The following is a 17,249-nucleotide window of genomic DNA, read 5'->3' as shown; positions in this document are numbered from 1 at the left end:
AATGTAGAAGTGATTATGAAGGTGCTGAGAAACTGGTCCAGGCGGCTGAAATCAGAGCTGATGTTAATGTTTATTTATATGCCAACGTTTATGAGATTTATACAGCTTCAATCGGTTTGAATTAAAACGCCATTTTGTATTGGAAGCTGTTAGGAAGGAGAAATTAGGATAATAGCAAGCAATAATGGCACTATAATGTATTATAACATATTATAATGGCATTGCAATGTAATATAAGAAATTATAATAAAATAATGTTATTATAATTTCGTTATAATACAATATAATGACATTATATTGTATTATAACTAATTATAATGGCACTATTATGTATTATAACATATTATAAGAAATTATAATGACATTAAAATGTATTATAACATATTATAATAGCATTATATTGTATTATAACTAATTGTAATGGCATTATAATGTATTCCAACAAATTATAATGATGTTATAATGTATTATAACAAATTATACTGGCATTATAATGTATTATAAAAATTTATAATGACATTATAATGAATTATAACAAGTTATAATGGCATTATAATGTATTATAACAAATTATACTGGCATTATAATGTAATATAACAAATTATAATGGCATTATAATGTGTTATAAGAAGTTATAATGACATTATAATGTATTATAACATATTATAATGATAATGGCATTATAATGTAATATAAGAAATTATAAAGGCATTATAATGTATTATAACATATTATAATGACATTATAATGTATTATAACAAATTATAATGACATTATAATAAATTATAATGGATTACAACAAGTTATAATGACATTACAATGTATTATAACATATTATAATTCCATTATAATGTATTATAACTAATTATGGCTAATATGTATTATAACATATTATAATGGCATTATAATGTAATATAAGAAATTATAAAGGCATTATAATGTATTATAACATATTATAATGATATAATGTATTATAATATATTTTAATGGCATTATAATGTATTATAACAAATTATAATGTATTATAACAAATTATAATGAATTATAATGGATTAAAACAAGTTATAATGACATTATAATGTATTATAACATATTATAATTCCATTATAATGTTTTATAACTAATCATTTCTTTATAATGTATACTGACATTAGTATAATGTATTGTAATAAGTTATAATGGCATGAGAAGGTTTTATAACAAATTATAATGGCTTTATAATGTATTAAAGCAAGTTATAATGACATTATAATGTATTAAAACAAATTATAATGAATTATAACAAATTATAATGTCATCAAGTACCACAAGAAATTGTCATAATGTCATTGCACAAGTTACAAACAAGCTTTACAAAGTTTTCTGAACTAGAGGTGGTTGACTTTGACACCATGAATTCTAAACGGATGGTCAACAATTTTTCTTAAAGCCTATGTCCTCCGCTCTGCACCGATTAGTTCATACAATATTTTGCAATTCAACCAGTAGTTTAAAAGATTAAGATTTATTAGCACTTTTTTGGATCAACCCCACTGTGCGGTATAGAGAAAGGGCCTTTTCGGAAATGCATCACTGCGTTGCATCTGATGTGCAGTACGTTCTAAATGCAAAAGCATCAGTTGATTTGCAAACTAATCACAGATGCGCATCAAATGCAGCGCAGTGATGCATTTCCGAAAAGTCTCAAACTGACAGTAAATCCAAAAAATATTTAACTCCAGTTAACGGATTTCAAACGAAACATTTTTTATTACATTTGTAGGAAAATGATTAAAAACATATCGGAAAATCTAATTGATTTTTATATAAAATGTTCTTGGAATCCTTAAACAAGCCCTTAATCTAGTTCTGCAAAAGGATTTTTACACCTTGGCCACAAAATGCAAATTGAAAGAAATGGCCTCATGGAAAAAGTTTGGACTATAATGAGGTCATCAATAAAATAAACTCCACCTTTATGAAGTCTGCATATTTGCAAGGCCTTTGCAAACATAAGAAACGATGTTGGAATATTTAAAATCTGCATTTTTTAAGGTAAGTTTCTATAATTTTAAGCACTTTACAGTCTGCTGTATAATGCAGCTAAATAACTAAATCTAGTATGTAATTTAAAACCTTTAAAAAATCTGTTATATTCCAACAACAAACAAATGAAGTTTAATACATAATTCAATATTAAAGCTTTTTTCTTTATTCGTTACATGTAATAACATCAAAACGTTATAAAGTTTATGTTTTCTTATAACGTTCAATAGCTTTTCATTAAAAGCTTTCTCCAAAGTAAAACAACTTACTTCAATGCCACTACATTCCCTGCAGCCAGCCAGTAAATATGACATTAACATTGGGTGTAAATGAGAGAACCTCTAGCAAAGGTAGTTAGTTGAGATTTAGTAACAGTCGTGTTAAGTTGTGTTCGCTTGCTAGAGTTGCGTTCGTTCGGTCGTTTGTCCGTCGTTTTGTTGTTGTAGTAAACATGACTAAACTTACGTAGGCTTTTTGTTGTTAATGTTAACTTGTCAAAAAGAGTGAAGTAAAATAAATGAAGTTTATATGTAATAAAAAATAAATAAAAAAGGTAACATTTTACGTGTAAAAATTATACAAAAGCAAAATATGTAATGAAAAGAATAAAAAAAATAAAAAAGTATTAAATAAATGGAGAAAAAAGCGCAGCGCGTGTGTAGCCATATTTAAAAAATATATATAAATAAATAAGTGAATTGTTAATAAGCTTATAAAAAAGTGCAATTCAATTAAAAAAAATCTTAAACAAATTTTAGAAAGTTCTGAAGAAAATTAGTGTTAGCAATAATTCATTTGAAAAAATATTTAAGTATTTAGCAATTTGTTACAATTGAGTGAATTTTTTAATACTTGCATGATTTCATTTTAAACAAAATATTGCTTGAGTGATTAAACAACAACAATAGGAAGAAAAAAGTGGCTTCTTTAGTTATAAATTGTTAAAAGAAAAAAGTGCATAAATTAACAAGTTTTAGAGAATACTAGGCCCCCTTGTATTATTTTCCTGGCTTTTTATACAAAAAAAATTCTATATACAAGTTACCACAAGGCGGCTTTAAAACTCACCTATACACTGAAACTTATTAAAGTATAAAAATAGAAAACAAAAATTAAAAAAAAAAAATAAAAAATAACTTGGCTTTAATAAAAAAAAAAATTGTGTATTAAAGAGGAGGAAGAAGCAGAAATAATAAGAAACAGCAGCAATAATAAAAGAAGCTTCTTTCTCATACTCAAACTGAGTTTAACAACAAAATCATTTTTAAGTTCTGTGCATTATTACTCAGAGATTAAATATTTATTTACAAAATTCCCACACACCTTTTTTTCCTCCGCGAAACATACACAAACATGCTCTAAAACTGTGTTTATTAAAACCCGGTTTAAATTTTTTAACATAAACAAACTTTTATTTATACTTCGTGAAAAAGCCAAGAGAGGTTAATGTTTGAAAAATGAGTAAGTGAGCTTAATTTAGCTGTAGTTGTGTTAATGTAAAGCTTATTGTGTTTTTGTGTGTAACGAGTGAGAAAATGAAACATGTAGCGGTTTGTTATGAGAGCAACAGGTGGCAATGAAACAAAATTTTATTTAAGTTTAATCTAATACTATTGCAAAAACAAGCAGTATTTCTTACACACATATACAAATACTATCTTTTTGGGATCATCTTGCTTGGGATTCATTGTATGTAAAAAATTACAGGTAAGTTTTGTAATTTTTAGATTTTTTTATAGAAATTTATAATTAAATTAAAACAATCTAAATTTTGAATACAAATAAGTAGTTTTTATAAAAAAAAATTTAATAAAAAAAGTTGAAACTAAAACAAAATATTTGATAAACTGATACTTTCCAAAAAAAAAATTAAAATTGTTCAAAATAATGTTTGAGACTTTACCGATATGTTTTTATACCCTTCACCTTCGTGAGAAGTTTGTCATTCCGTTTGTAATTTCCACAATATAATTTTCCGACCCCATAAAGGAGTCCATTAAGCCATGTTCGTCTGTCTGTCTGTATGTTTGTTGAAATCAATTTTCTGAAGACCCCAGATATCTTCGGTATCCAAATCTTTAATAATTCTGTCAGGCATGCTTTCGAGAAGTTTCCTATTCAAAATCAGCAAAATCGGTCTACAAATGGTCATTAATATAGACAATATGGATATCTAATGATAGATATTTCAAAGACCTTTGCAACGACGTATATAAGACCATAGTAAGTTGGACCTACAATGGGTCAAAATCGGAAAAAATATTTTTGAACCCGAATTTTTTTTATTCACCAAAAATTAAAAAATTTTAAAATTCGATAAAAAAAAAATTTCCAAAAAATTAAAAAAAAAAATAAATTTTGTTTACCTAAAATATTTAAAATTTGTATATTGAAGTATAATTTGGTGAAGGGTATATAAGAATTGGCACAGCCAAATATATGTAGCTCTCTTACTTGTTAATTCTGATATTAAGAAGATGTCAACTACTAGCGCATCCTTCTCACACCCCGTTCCAACGAATAATTTTTCGAGATTCTCACCAGAATGATCCACAGGATTTTTGGAGTAAATTGTGCGCCATACTTCGTACTCTGCTGGAGTTAGCCAAATCTTACTCATCAAACCCCGAAAGAAATGGTGCATATACCGCAAATAAAATATAAATACCCCCATTTAATCCCCGCTTTTTTCTATTTAATATTTGGAAAAATCTTACGATTTCTACCCCAACATTTTTGGAGGCTAGGATCTTCTGGGGGTGAGGATCTTCTCCGCTCCCTAATGTCGAGAACATAATGGACCAACTAATGATTAATTAGAATCTATAGAGTTGTGCGACAAATGGCCAGAAAATCTCTAATTAGAGTCTATATTAGCCGAAAGTGCAGGGTACATTTAAAAGAGATGGCGAGACATTAGGATAAGCAAATCAGAAGGGCAACACTGATCTCGAATGCCGAGATCGATCAACTGCAACGATTTTCAATTAGAGCCGAAAATGTTGGTCATATTTTAACGTGATAGGGATACATTCGGATATTCAAATCTTCTGAGTGCTGAGTATTATTGGTTGTATGACTTCGTGGTTTTTGTATTTAATAACTTATATGTCATTTTGAGGGGTACCTATCTGTCATTTATTCTCACTTAGTTATTGAACATTATAGTGTAAACAATAAACTTTTCGAAGCGTCATATGCGGGAAGTTTTGCTTTACTTCTTTAATTTAAAAAAAAGTGCCACTGAAGCACACCGATTGCTCACCAAAACTTATGGTGAATGTGTTCCATCGGTTTCAACGTGCAAGAGATTTTTTATGCGGTTTAAAAGTGGTGATTTTGACATGGAAGACAAAAATCGCCAGCCGAAAAAGTTTGAAGACGAAGAATTGGAGTCATTACATCATGAAGATTGTTGTAAATTCAGCAAGAGCTTGCAAAATCATTTGGAGCTACTCAAGCAGCAATTTCAAAACGTTTGCGATCAGCAGGATTCATCCAAAAACAGGGAAATTGAGTACCATAGGAATTGAAGTCGAGAGTTCTAGAAAGACGATAATTTGTGCAGCGATTCATTACTTGCGATGAAAAATGGATCCATTGCGATAACCCGAAGCGTAAGAGATCATATTAGAAGTCCGGAAAAGTTTGAACCAGCCGAAAAAGTTTAAAGGCCTAGAATTGGAGTCATGAAGATTATTGTAAAATTCAACAAGAGCTTGCTAAATCATTGGGGGCAAGGATTCAACAGCAGGATTCATCCAAAAACAGGGAAATTGGGTACCATACGAATTGAAAGACTATAATTTGTGCAGCGATTCATTACTTGCGATGAAAAATGGATCCATTGCGATAACCCGAAGTGTAGGAGATCGTATGAGAATCCCGGCCAACCAGCCGAATCGACACCAAAGCCAAATATCCATGGCGCAAAGGAAATTCTCTATATTTGGTGGAAGCAAAAGGGGTCCTATCTATTATGAGCTGCTGAAATCTGACCAGACCATCTCAGGGAACCTGTACCGAACGCAACTGATTCGTTTGAAGCGAGCATTGGCCGAAAAAAACGCCCAGAATATGCGGCCAGACTTGAAACCGTAATATTCCATCATGACAACGCTCGGCCACATGTTGCAATACACGCTAAAAAGTATTTATAATGAAGTGGTTGGGAAGTTTCGCCTCCAACCACTATTTGTTTCGATCGATGCAGAACGCTCTCTCTGGAATACGCTTCACTTTGGAACAGAGTATCCGAAATTGGCTTGATTCGTTCTTGGCCTCAAAAGATGAGCAGCAGTTCTTTTCGCTCGGAATTCATATGTTGCCAGAAAGATGGGAAAATATCATAACTAACAATGGCCAATACTTTGAAGAAATTTATCTCGCATTTTTAAGTCATAAATCCAAATTTTCTCTCGAATGACGAGATCGATCAACTGCACCGGATCAGCTAAGAATGATTTGAATTTATAGTGTTGCGCGGAATCTTAATTGTAGCTATACCTAAATCAGGCGCTGATCCAGGTCAACCATTTGGCGGGGGGGGGGTTAATTAAAATGTGTACTGCATTTTTCTTTTTATTTCTTTTTTTATATGAAAACTTTTCGGTTTTGGTGGGGGGGGGAAATTTCCTATTTCACCCCCTATGGATCCTCGCCTGACCTAAATGTTGATTAATCAACAGGGGCCGAATTATCGCATTCGTGATCAAAAGAACTATCGTATCGAAAAATAATTTCGATATCGTAATTATAACAAAATGTACTAAATTTCATGCTCGATAACGAATGCCGTAATCTCAAATAAGAAAATTACGATCGATTTTACTCGATATTTACCAGATTTTAAAAAGTTTTCTTTGCAATTTTAAATATTATACCAATAAATTGACTGCTACCAAATATGTTTTATACAAGATTTTGTTTATTTTAAAATTTTAATGATTTATTATGCCGTCTAGAAAAATAACGTTAAAAATTCTTTAACAAACTTGTTTTCTATTTAAAATTCGTTTAAACAAACTGTTGTTGTTGTTGAGAGTAGTTTTGTTTGTTTTACCAATATTGGAATTTTATTATTAGAATTGTCTGTTTTAACGTGTTTTGCATTTTTAAGATAATTAAAAACCTAACAACCAATACTTCAATACCAAAAAAAAACACATTCTTTGTGTCAAAAAAACAACTGTTATAAAGAAAACAAGTGTTTTTCTTTATCGATTGTTTGTTTGTGGTTTTTATTTACTTATTGAGTAATAAATACCGTTAAAACTGTCAAAATATGACAGTTAGTTGAAATAAGTTAAAATAAATGCGAATAATGTAATAAGAAAAAGGAAGAAAGAGAAATAAAACCAGTTCTATTTTTGGGAATTAGAGAATTAATTTTGTTTTCGGGAGAAGCTATAAAAATTTAGGTGGAAATATATAAAAAGAGTTTTAATGTTGTTGTTAAATGAAAATGAAGCCAATTTTTTGTTAAACTTTATTCCTGAAATAAAACAAAAAGCCTTTCAATACTAGTATTCCTGGTTTAAACTAGGTTTAATGAGCCATCAAAATCATTGTTTAACTAATTTGTGTTAAGTAATCTTAGTTTAAACTTGTTGTTAATCCTTAACACAAAAACTTTGGTTTAATATGGTTTTCCGTTAATTGAACTATAAAGATTAGTTAATGCTCCATTAAACATTTAAATTTAAACCTAATCTTTACAAAACTTTTGGAAACTATACAAAACTTAAAAAAAAACATTTGACATTTAGCCAGAAAATAACTGTTCAAACCCAAATTTTTTCTATTTGAACAGCTTTTGTTTGTGTGTTGTTTTCTTTACGGAAATGTTTGTGTCAGCCCGCCAGCCCATTGCGTGTGCTTTCAAGCAAAAAATACAATGGGGAAAAGTGCCAAAAATAGAAGGTGGTTTTAAAATACAAGTCACTTTACTTACATACCACCAAAAATATAGGATTGGTCAAGGTTATAAGACAAACAACATGAACATGATGTGTATTTTTGGGGAGTTTTATTTTCTGATAAAGTAAACACAAATGTGCTAAATATTTCCCAAGAAAACGCCAAATAAATATTAAATGTTCAAAATAACCTTTTTTTTAAATAAACATTCAATATAAATAGATTTTTAACCCCTATAAAACTCCCTTTTCTATTAATACCTGAAAGGTTGTATAAAAATAACATAAAAACAGATAAACTAAAACAACGTATCTTCCTAAGTATGAGATCATAAGGTGTCATTCAGAAATGAGGTGTGTGTGAATTTCTTCCTGTTTTATTTAACCTGATCACTATTAAATTTAGTACTTGTAATTAGCTGAAAAGTCTCTAATTTGTTCTGATATCTGGTATTAGAAATCATTGTTTTTTGTTTTCTGGAAAAAAACAACACACAATCTAATTAAAATGAAAACAGCCTTAATTACTATTTCTAAGCAAACAATCAAACAAAAAAAAAATACGTCTAAAGTTCCCAACCCATTAATTTTTTGCACAGTCTGCCGCCTTTTCCCCCACTGCTGAGAAATTGTTTAAACAAAATTTTCACGTATTGTTGTGTTGAACAAAAAAAAAAATATAAAAAATAAAAAGAAAATAAATTAGAATAATTAAAAAAAAATATAAAAATAAAAATGTAGTAGTAGAAAACAAGTATGATGACATAAAATCTAGAAGAAATAAAACTATTTACACTTGAAAAAAAATTGTGGTAAAATTGTTAGAATAAGTTAACATTTTTACGTAATACGGTGTTTTGGCAATATGACAATGATATTGTGCTCTATTTAAAGCGAGAGGTCCGTTCAAGTTACATCTATGACACTACGGTATAGATACAGCTGAATTTGAGCGATGGTCTGGGTTATGTTGAATTTGAGGGCATCGGTAGATAGCGGCTTATTTGCACAAATCTGCGACTTTAAAAAAATTCAAAAGAAAAACTGCAGCGGGCTCAAATCGCATGATCTTGGTGGTCAGAATTTAAAATCGTTCATTCAGAATTTAGTTTGTGACATTTTCTGTTTAACACAAATATAACGAACCTTTGGAACCACATCACGTCCATACCGATCAATTCGGAATAATTGCGCATATGAACTAGATTATCACTCAACACTAAATTTCACTGAAAAACTGAAAAGAATTTGTTTGTAGCGCTGACGTTGATGATCTCAACAACGTTGTTTTCAAAGAAGTATGAATGTTATCCAAACTGTTTGTGGATCAATTGCCAACTCGTGAACATTATGTGGGTTGACGTCGTCCATGTACGGAAATTTATAGCCATTCATAGTAATAAGCAACATATTTGACAGATGTAGCCAAAACTTAGATGAGATCTTATTGGAAAACTCTTCGTTCTTATGCGAGGATTTTTAATGATTTCCAACTTTTACTAGTTCAAAATATAAACCGATCGCTTCTATTTTTAATGATGAAGAACCATCACGTTTCAATGTGTTTCGCGTTGTATCTGCGTTTTGGAATGAAAGATTGCGAACTCAAAGACAACTTAACAACTGGACTGCAATTCCAGAGTGAATTTTGTAAAGATCGTCAAAAAAAGATTGTATGTATTGCGGAAAGGACGAATTCAGTCTCTACCTGATAAGACTTTTGGTATCAACTACTATTGGACACTGAATCATAGGAGCGCCCCTTCCTCTCATGTTTGGAAAAGTTGCGGAGGATGAAAATACATCTTCTCATTCTTCAGAAAATCTGGTTGGTTTATTATAGAACCAACGCGTGTTGAGTGAGGGACCTGGGTAAGTTTCGGATGGACCGAAGTGATCTGGTTCAAGAATGAAATCTCACGAAACCCAACCTATATAAATTCACAGCATTTGATGAAGCCTCTTGCAGTATATTCAGCTTATTTGGCAATTAAGCCAAACTTGATTTTAAGATGAAATTCAGGATTTTCCTAAGGAAAAGTTTTCACTATTTACATGATCAAGAGGATACAGTTCTGGAGTTTATTTGATCTTAAAAGGGCGTTGTTCAAGATCATATAAATTGAATGGTTCCCAATTCCTGTGACGGTGTGGAATCCACTGGTGTATCCATCTAGTGTGACTCATTTTCGACTGAAGCACTTATTCGATATTTTCGTTACTCTGACCAGTCACATCCACAGTAAAGTCCTAATTTGCCATCCAGTTATTTGTTTTTATTCAAAACATTGAAAATAAATTCCATATCAACGTTTATAACCTGAAGCTGAAAATGCTAATAGGATAGCAGTGGATTAAGTGATTTGCAAATTGACTATTGAATACGAGAAAGTGTTGATGTATATGGTCCTACAGTTACAAGTGATATCTTTCATTTAGGACACGGAAATAAGGAAAGGAAAATCATGTCTTTTATTTGGCAAATAACCCTTGATGGAATTTGCTTGAAATGGCTGAGAATGGAATAAGCTATTTGTATGATCGATCAGATACTCAATCATATCTGAACATCAAGGATGTGTTCGGCCAACTTACATAACTATCGGGACGAACATTTTTGTATAATTTCTTGAATGAGAACAGTATTTGGATCATCATAAATCCACATCTTATAAGGATGTTAAAGGGCCATTAACATGAGCATGCTTTAAACATAAATTACAATATATTAGAGACTAAGGAACAGTCTAAATAATGGAAATGCCAGAGTCGAAGTAGATTAAGGGAGTCTGTTTTTTAGGTTCCACGTGTTATAATTCAAATGACTGTTTTCCAAGAAGAGAAATTATACATTTTTAAAGATGATTTAAGAACATATTTCCATTTATCCATAAAGAAATATGCGACATGTGTAGTTGGCATGGTGAATTTCCAGGGATTGAAATATGTATAACCCCCTCATTCACCACAATTATCAGTTTTATCCTCCCAGTGAATAAAATGGGTTTATTTGAAGCACGATGTAAAACAAACCTTAAATAAGATACAGACTCCCTTAATCTACATAAGTGTTTCCAAAATAAAAAACAAATTTCTTTACAATCTAAACCAAAAGGATTTTAAGCAAAATTTCTTAAGAAAACTGTTCGTTCGCATAGTAATAAATGTTCTTTTGTTGTAAATTAAATGGAATATTAAGCTTTAACCCCAAATTACATACCAAGTACCTTTAAAGCTGTTTGCTTGGTTACTTTTGAAAAATAAAACAGCCTTCCATAGTTACACTTGGTGAAACCTCATTCATTTATTTAAATCTTGTTGGTTTATTTTTCCACTTTTTGTTAGAATTTATTTAAAAACTTACCACATCTTAAATAAAGCTGTAACAAAAAATCCCAAGCTTTTGTGTTGGCAAAGAAGTGTTTGAACTTTGAAGTGGCCTCCTCCACCACAGCATGAGTAGGGAAAGAATTACAATATAAAATGTTGTTAGTTAGATACTTCTTTCTTTTCATTCTTTTTTTTTTTTTGTATTAGCAATAGACCATTAGACAGAGACAAGTGCTGGTGTTGGTGGTAGAGGGCATATGATTATGCTAATAAATTAATACAATAGAAGATGTTTTACAAAAGATGTAGATGTGGTGTAGAAATGAAAGATTTTAGTTTTAGTCTAAGTGTCTTTTCATTAAACCAAGTCAATATTTAAACAATGATTTGTGAATTAGAATTTAGGTTGATAAAGTGGTTAAAAGCCAAAAATCAAATTAATCATTAGAAAATACACTTAAAGGAAAAAAGGAGTGATATTGTTAAAAAGCAATATCGTTCTCAAATAAATATTGATCGATGATACCACCAGCACAAAATCCTCACCAAACAGTGAATTTTTCTGGATGCATTGGATGCTCTTGGATCTCATGTGGTTTGGTATCTTCCCAAATTCGACAATTTTGTTCGCATAAAATGGGCGAAGCACGAGGAACTTTACACGAACAGAACACTCAATTTGATAATGGTGATTTGTCAAAACAAACTGAATAAATGACAGCCAATTAGACAATATGGCCGCTATCAACTGTCAAAGTTCGGAAGTCCCTATTGAAAGATATTTTTGTTTAATTCTAGTTTAATTTCAGCTTCCTTATGTACATAAATTTTAGCTTTAATCGTAGGTCTTTATAAAAGTTAATGAATGGTTCTTGTAACGTTCAATTTTAGCTTCAGTAGGTCTTTATAACGTGTAATTTTAGCTTCAATCGTTGGTCTTTATAAAGTTTAATGGAAGGTTATTGAAACGATAAAATTTAGCTTCAATCGTAGGTCTTTATAAGGTTAAATTTTAGCTTCAATCGTAGGTCTTCATAATGTTCAATTTTAGCTCCAATAGTAGGTCTTTATAAGGTTTAATGGAAGGTTATTGAAACAATAAAATTTAGCTTCAATTGTAGGTTTTTATAATGTTCAATTTTAGCTTCAATCGTAGGTCTTCATAATGTTCAATTTTAGCTTCAATCGTATGTCTTTATAAAGTTAAATTTTAGCTTCAATCGTAGGTCTTTATAAAGTTTAATTTTAGCTTCAATCATATGTCTTTATAAATTTTAATGGAAGGTTTTTTAAGGTGTAATTTTGGCTTCAGTCGTTGGTCTTTATAAAGTTTAATGGAAGGTTCTTGTAACGTTCCATTTTAGCTTCAATCGTAGGTCTTTATAACTTGTAATTTTGGCTTCAATCGTAGGTATTTATAAGGTTTAATGGAAGGTTATTGAAACGTTAAAATTTATCTTCAATCGTAGGTCTTTATAAAGTTAAGTTTTAGCTTTAATCGTAGGTCTTTATAAAATTTAATGGAAGGTTCTTTTAGCGTTAAATTTTAGCTTAAATTTTAGGTCCTTATAAAGCTTAATAGAAGGTTCTTAGCTTCAATCGTAGGTCTTTATAAAGTTAAATTTTAGCTTCAATCGTAGGTCTTTATAAAGTTCAATTTTAGCTTCAATCTTAGGTCTTTATAAAGTTCAATTTTAGCTTCAATCATATGTCTTTATAAATTTTAATGGAAGGTTTTTTTTAACGTTTAAATTTATCTTCAAACGTAGGTCTTTATAAAGTTTAATGGAAGGTTCTTGTAACGTTCAATTTTAGCTTCAATCCTAGGTCTTTATAAAGTGCAATTTTAGCTTCAATCATATGTCTTTATAAATTTTAATGGAAGGTTTTTTTTAACGTTTAAATTTATCTTCAAACGTAGGTCTTTATAAAGTTTAATGGAAGGTTCTTGTAACGTTCAATTTTAGCTTCAATCCTAGGTCTTTATAAAGTGCAATTTTAGCTTCTATCGTAAGAAAGGGGGAATTGCTAAATATTATCAATTAATAATTACGAAAATATTAATTTGTTTCATATCAATAGCAAACCTGAGATATAGTTAGACTAACGTTAAAATAAGTTAGGTAATAACAAATGTTAAAGTCATTGCTCTTTTTAAAAATTTAATTTTAAAACTGCTGCCTTAACCTTAATTACCATACTCTATTTAAAGACTGCAAAATAATTTTTAAATAACGTGACAAAGAGTAATTTAATTTACATACAAATATTTTTTAAGCCTACATAATAATTTATTTCTTTATTTTTTATATTTTACTCTAGTGCATATTAATATTCAATAAATCTTGAGAAAAATAAAAAAATAACATAAAAATCCTGTGCTATAAATCATACAAAAAAAGAAATCACATAAAAACCATAAAATGATTTTGTAATACAATAGAATCAATTTTTAACTCTATACACGTAAAGCCACATGAGACATAATAATACACACTCACTCAAGTACCCGAGTATTTGCTTAAACAATTGTTTTACTTCCGGTTTTTAGAATATACTGTCTGTTTTATTATTTTTTTTTTGTTTGTCTCAACCCTAAAAAAGAGCGGATTTTTGTATAGCCACAAAGAATCACAATTCCATACAAATCCACTGTCATATATATAGGAGTTTTAACCCTGAAGCGTGCTGGGGAATTGGATGTAGGCATGTAGCACTTCAAAATCGTGTATGTGTGCCCTTTAAGGGGGTCACGCATGTGTGACGGATGCAGTTTTAATATTGACAAGAATAAGTTAAATAAAGTTTTACGATTTAAGCTAAATTAAACGATACAAGAACCTTACATTAGACTTTATAAAGACCTACGAAGCTAAAATTTAACTTTATAAAGACCTAGGATTGATTTCAAAATTAAAGGTTACAAGAACCTTTCATTAAACTTTATAAATTGAAGGTAAAATTTAACGTTACAAGAACCTTCCATTAAACTTTATAAAGTCCTACTATTGAATCCAAAAATTCAATTTATAAAGACCTACAAAAGGTTCTAAAATTGCACTTTATAAAGACCTACAATTGATGTTAAAATTGAACGTTACTAGAATCTTTCATTAAGCTTTATAAATACCTTCGATTGAATCTAAAATTGAGCGTTACAAGAACCTTCATTTAAACTTTATAAAGACCTATGATCGAAGCTAAAATTTAACATAATAAATACCTATAATTAAAGCTAAACTTGAACGTTACAAGAACCTTCCATCACACTTTATAAAGACCTACGATTGAAGCTAAAATTTAACGTTACAAAAATCTTTCATAAAACTTTGTAAAACCTACGATTGAAGCTAAAATTGTTATAGGCAGATAATTGTTATAGACAGATAATATAGAAAATATTGTTAAAAACAAGATTTTCTATAGAAAATATTGTTAAAAACAAGATTTTCTATAGAAAATATTGTTAAAAACAAGATTTTCTATAGAAAATATTGTTAAAAACAAGATTTTCTATAGAAAATATTGTTAAAAACAAGATTTTCTATAGAAAATATTGTTAAAAACAAGATTTTCTATAGAAAATATTGTTAAAAACAAGATTTTCTATAGAAAATATTGTTAAAAACAAGATTTTCTATAGAAAATATTGTTAAAAACAAGATTTTCTATAGAAAATATTGTTAAAAACAAGATTTTCTATAGAAAATATTGTTAAAAACAAGATTTTCTATAGAAAACATCCACGTACTTGTATAAAAATAACCAACAAATTTAAAGTGTTATGATAATAAATACAATTTTTTATTTGTTGTGTTTCCCAATAAACCAAAAACGCCACCAACAAACAATTTGATTACACAAACAAACGCATAACAACAAAAACAATAACAACACAACTTGTTGTGCATTAATGTTTACATTTCATTCTTTTACATTTATCACAGTTTTGGGGATGGGTTTGTGTAAGAAAAAAATTGTAAACAAAACAAACGGTTGGAGAAATAAACTGTAAATAAACAACAACAATAAAAACTACCAAAAAAATTAACAACATTACATTTATTTGTTTGTTTGTGTTGGTGAGTAGTATATAACGGTAGATTTTACGTCACCTATATTAATTCCAGGAAATTTCGTCATTTCTCTTTAACACTCTTGTAAAACTGGTATTTATTATTGTTATTGTTGTAATGTCTGTTCGATTTTTGGCCGGCTCTACTCTTTATGTCGTCATTTGTTTAACCAAAACTAAAAAAATCAAAATGAAAATTGTGTTTCATTTTGAAAATGAAAATGATTTCGAAAATGAAGTTGAAATGATGATTAGACAGAAACAAATAATACCATGAAATAATAATTACATGGGGTAAAAGTGAAAACAACTAAACTATGGTAGATATTTAAATAAATTAAAAGAAGATATTGAAATTTGCAGTATATACATATATCAAGAAAATGTAAGATTGACAAATTATCTCAACAAATTTATTATTTTTTTAATTTTATGCCAGTACGTAGGTACTTAACTAAATTTGAATTCTCTTATTTTCTTTACAAATTTCATACTTCTGCTTTCTTTATTTTACTGCCAATTATAAATTTATAGACTAACAACCTCTTTGTATTTATAATACTGACTGACTGCAAGTCTGTTACTTTTCAATTTATGCAAATATGGGTCAACAAATTTTTACTTATGAACCAGCTACTCCTTTCGTACAGTATTTTCCTCTATGTCTATATGTACATTAGAGTGACAGCCGATTTTTTTTTTTTAGATTTCAAAGAGTGCCGGGTGGAATATTGTGACACTAGGCCTAAATGTTAAGTGCTGAAAATTTGAGCCAAATCGGGCAACGATTTCTGGACGCGCATCGAGGTCAAAGTTCAGATATATGCAAAATTTTACTGTTAATATGGAATAAATAGGTGAAACTCGTTAACTTTCTGCATTGTTTTCTAGAAATGTGTAGATTTATTTATATTAATGAATATTACATTAAAAAAAAAATTTTGGAAATTAACCCTGTATCTCCTTTGGTTCAAAATGACCCAAAAACTGTATTATCGCCAAAATTAGAGAAAAATGCAAATTTTTCAGTTTTTGAAAAAATTTTGCTACTAAATAAATACTTTTGCAATTTAATGCAAAAGAATCGAAATATGTACGTAATTATCGTTGTAATGAGATATAAATGACAAAATTTGATTAAAAAATTTTAAAGTTATTACAAATTCGCCAGCCCATTAACGTGTTTCAGGCCACTTGAACAAAAAATTTAGGAAAAAAATTAAGATATTTCGAGAAAAATTAAAATAAAAGCTCTTTTTTACTTAAAATATGTCCATATTTACTTGTATATGAGTTTTTGTCTTCGTAGGATACCGTTAACCTATTCGAAGGTATGGCCAAAAAAAATATTTTTTTTTAACGGCTGTTTCAAAACTCCATTTTCAAATTTTTAAAAATTTTGTTAAACAAATTTCAGATTTTTTCGATCATCACATTGGGGTTTATTGAGATCAAAATAGGGAATAAAAATATGAAAAAATTATGTCAATACCTCTTACAGTTTTTCCGTACCTGCGATTTAAATTTTGCGTTTTTCAAGAAAAACTAATTTTTTATCCATATTTAGGCGAATGAGTCCAATTTCCTTAATGTTATAATTTTTAAGTAAAACCTATTCACAATATTATAGTCCTTGTAATTTTAAATATGTTCTGAAAGTTTTACTAAAATCGGAAAACGATAACCTTTGAATCGTGAAGGTCAAAGGTCAAATTTTTCAATATTTGGAATTTCTAATGAAAATATACTGAAATGTTATATATTTTTGGGCCGATTTTCATGAAACTTGAGGAAAATATATATTGGTATCTAACATTTACAACAACAGTGCAAAAATGGATTTTAACCTTTAAGAAGACTTGGGGTCAAAATGGTTGTGTTTTTCGTGATTTTAAAAGTTG

General features: G+C 29.2%; 1 protein-coding gene across 1 annotated transcript in view; it reads left to right on the top strand.

Annotated features, from left to right (window-relative positions):
- Positions 1-2,301: 2,301 nt before the first annotated feature.
- The window catches only part of LOC135954974 (uncharacterized), a 52,974-nt gene continuing 38,026 nt past the window's right edge, over positions 2,302-17,249 (top strand). Inside the window, exon 1 of the mRNA XM_065505235.1 lies at positions 2,302-3,732. The gene's annotated coding sequence lies outside the window, so the exon portion shown is untranslated. The remainder of the gene's footprint in view (positions 3,733-17,249) is intronic.

The sequence above is a fragment of the Calliphora vicina genome, chromosome 3 (assembly GCF_958450345.1).
Source record: "Calliphora vicina chromosome 3, idCalVici1.1, whole genome shotgun sequence".
NCBI classification, from domain to species: domain Eukaryota; kingdom Metazoa; phylum Arthropoda; class Insecta; order Diptera; family Calliphoridae; genus Calliphora; species Calliphora vicina.
Note: the sequence above shows the minus strand (reverse complement) of the source record. Positions and strands in the feature narration are given on the sequence as shown.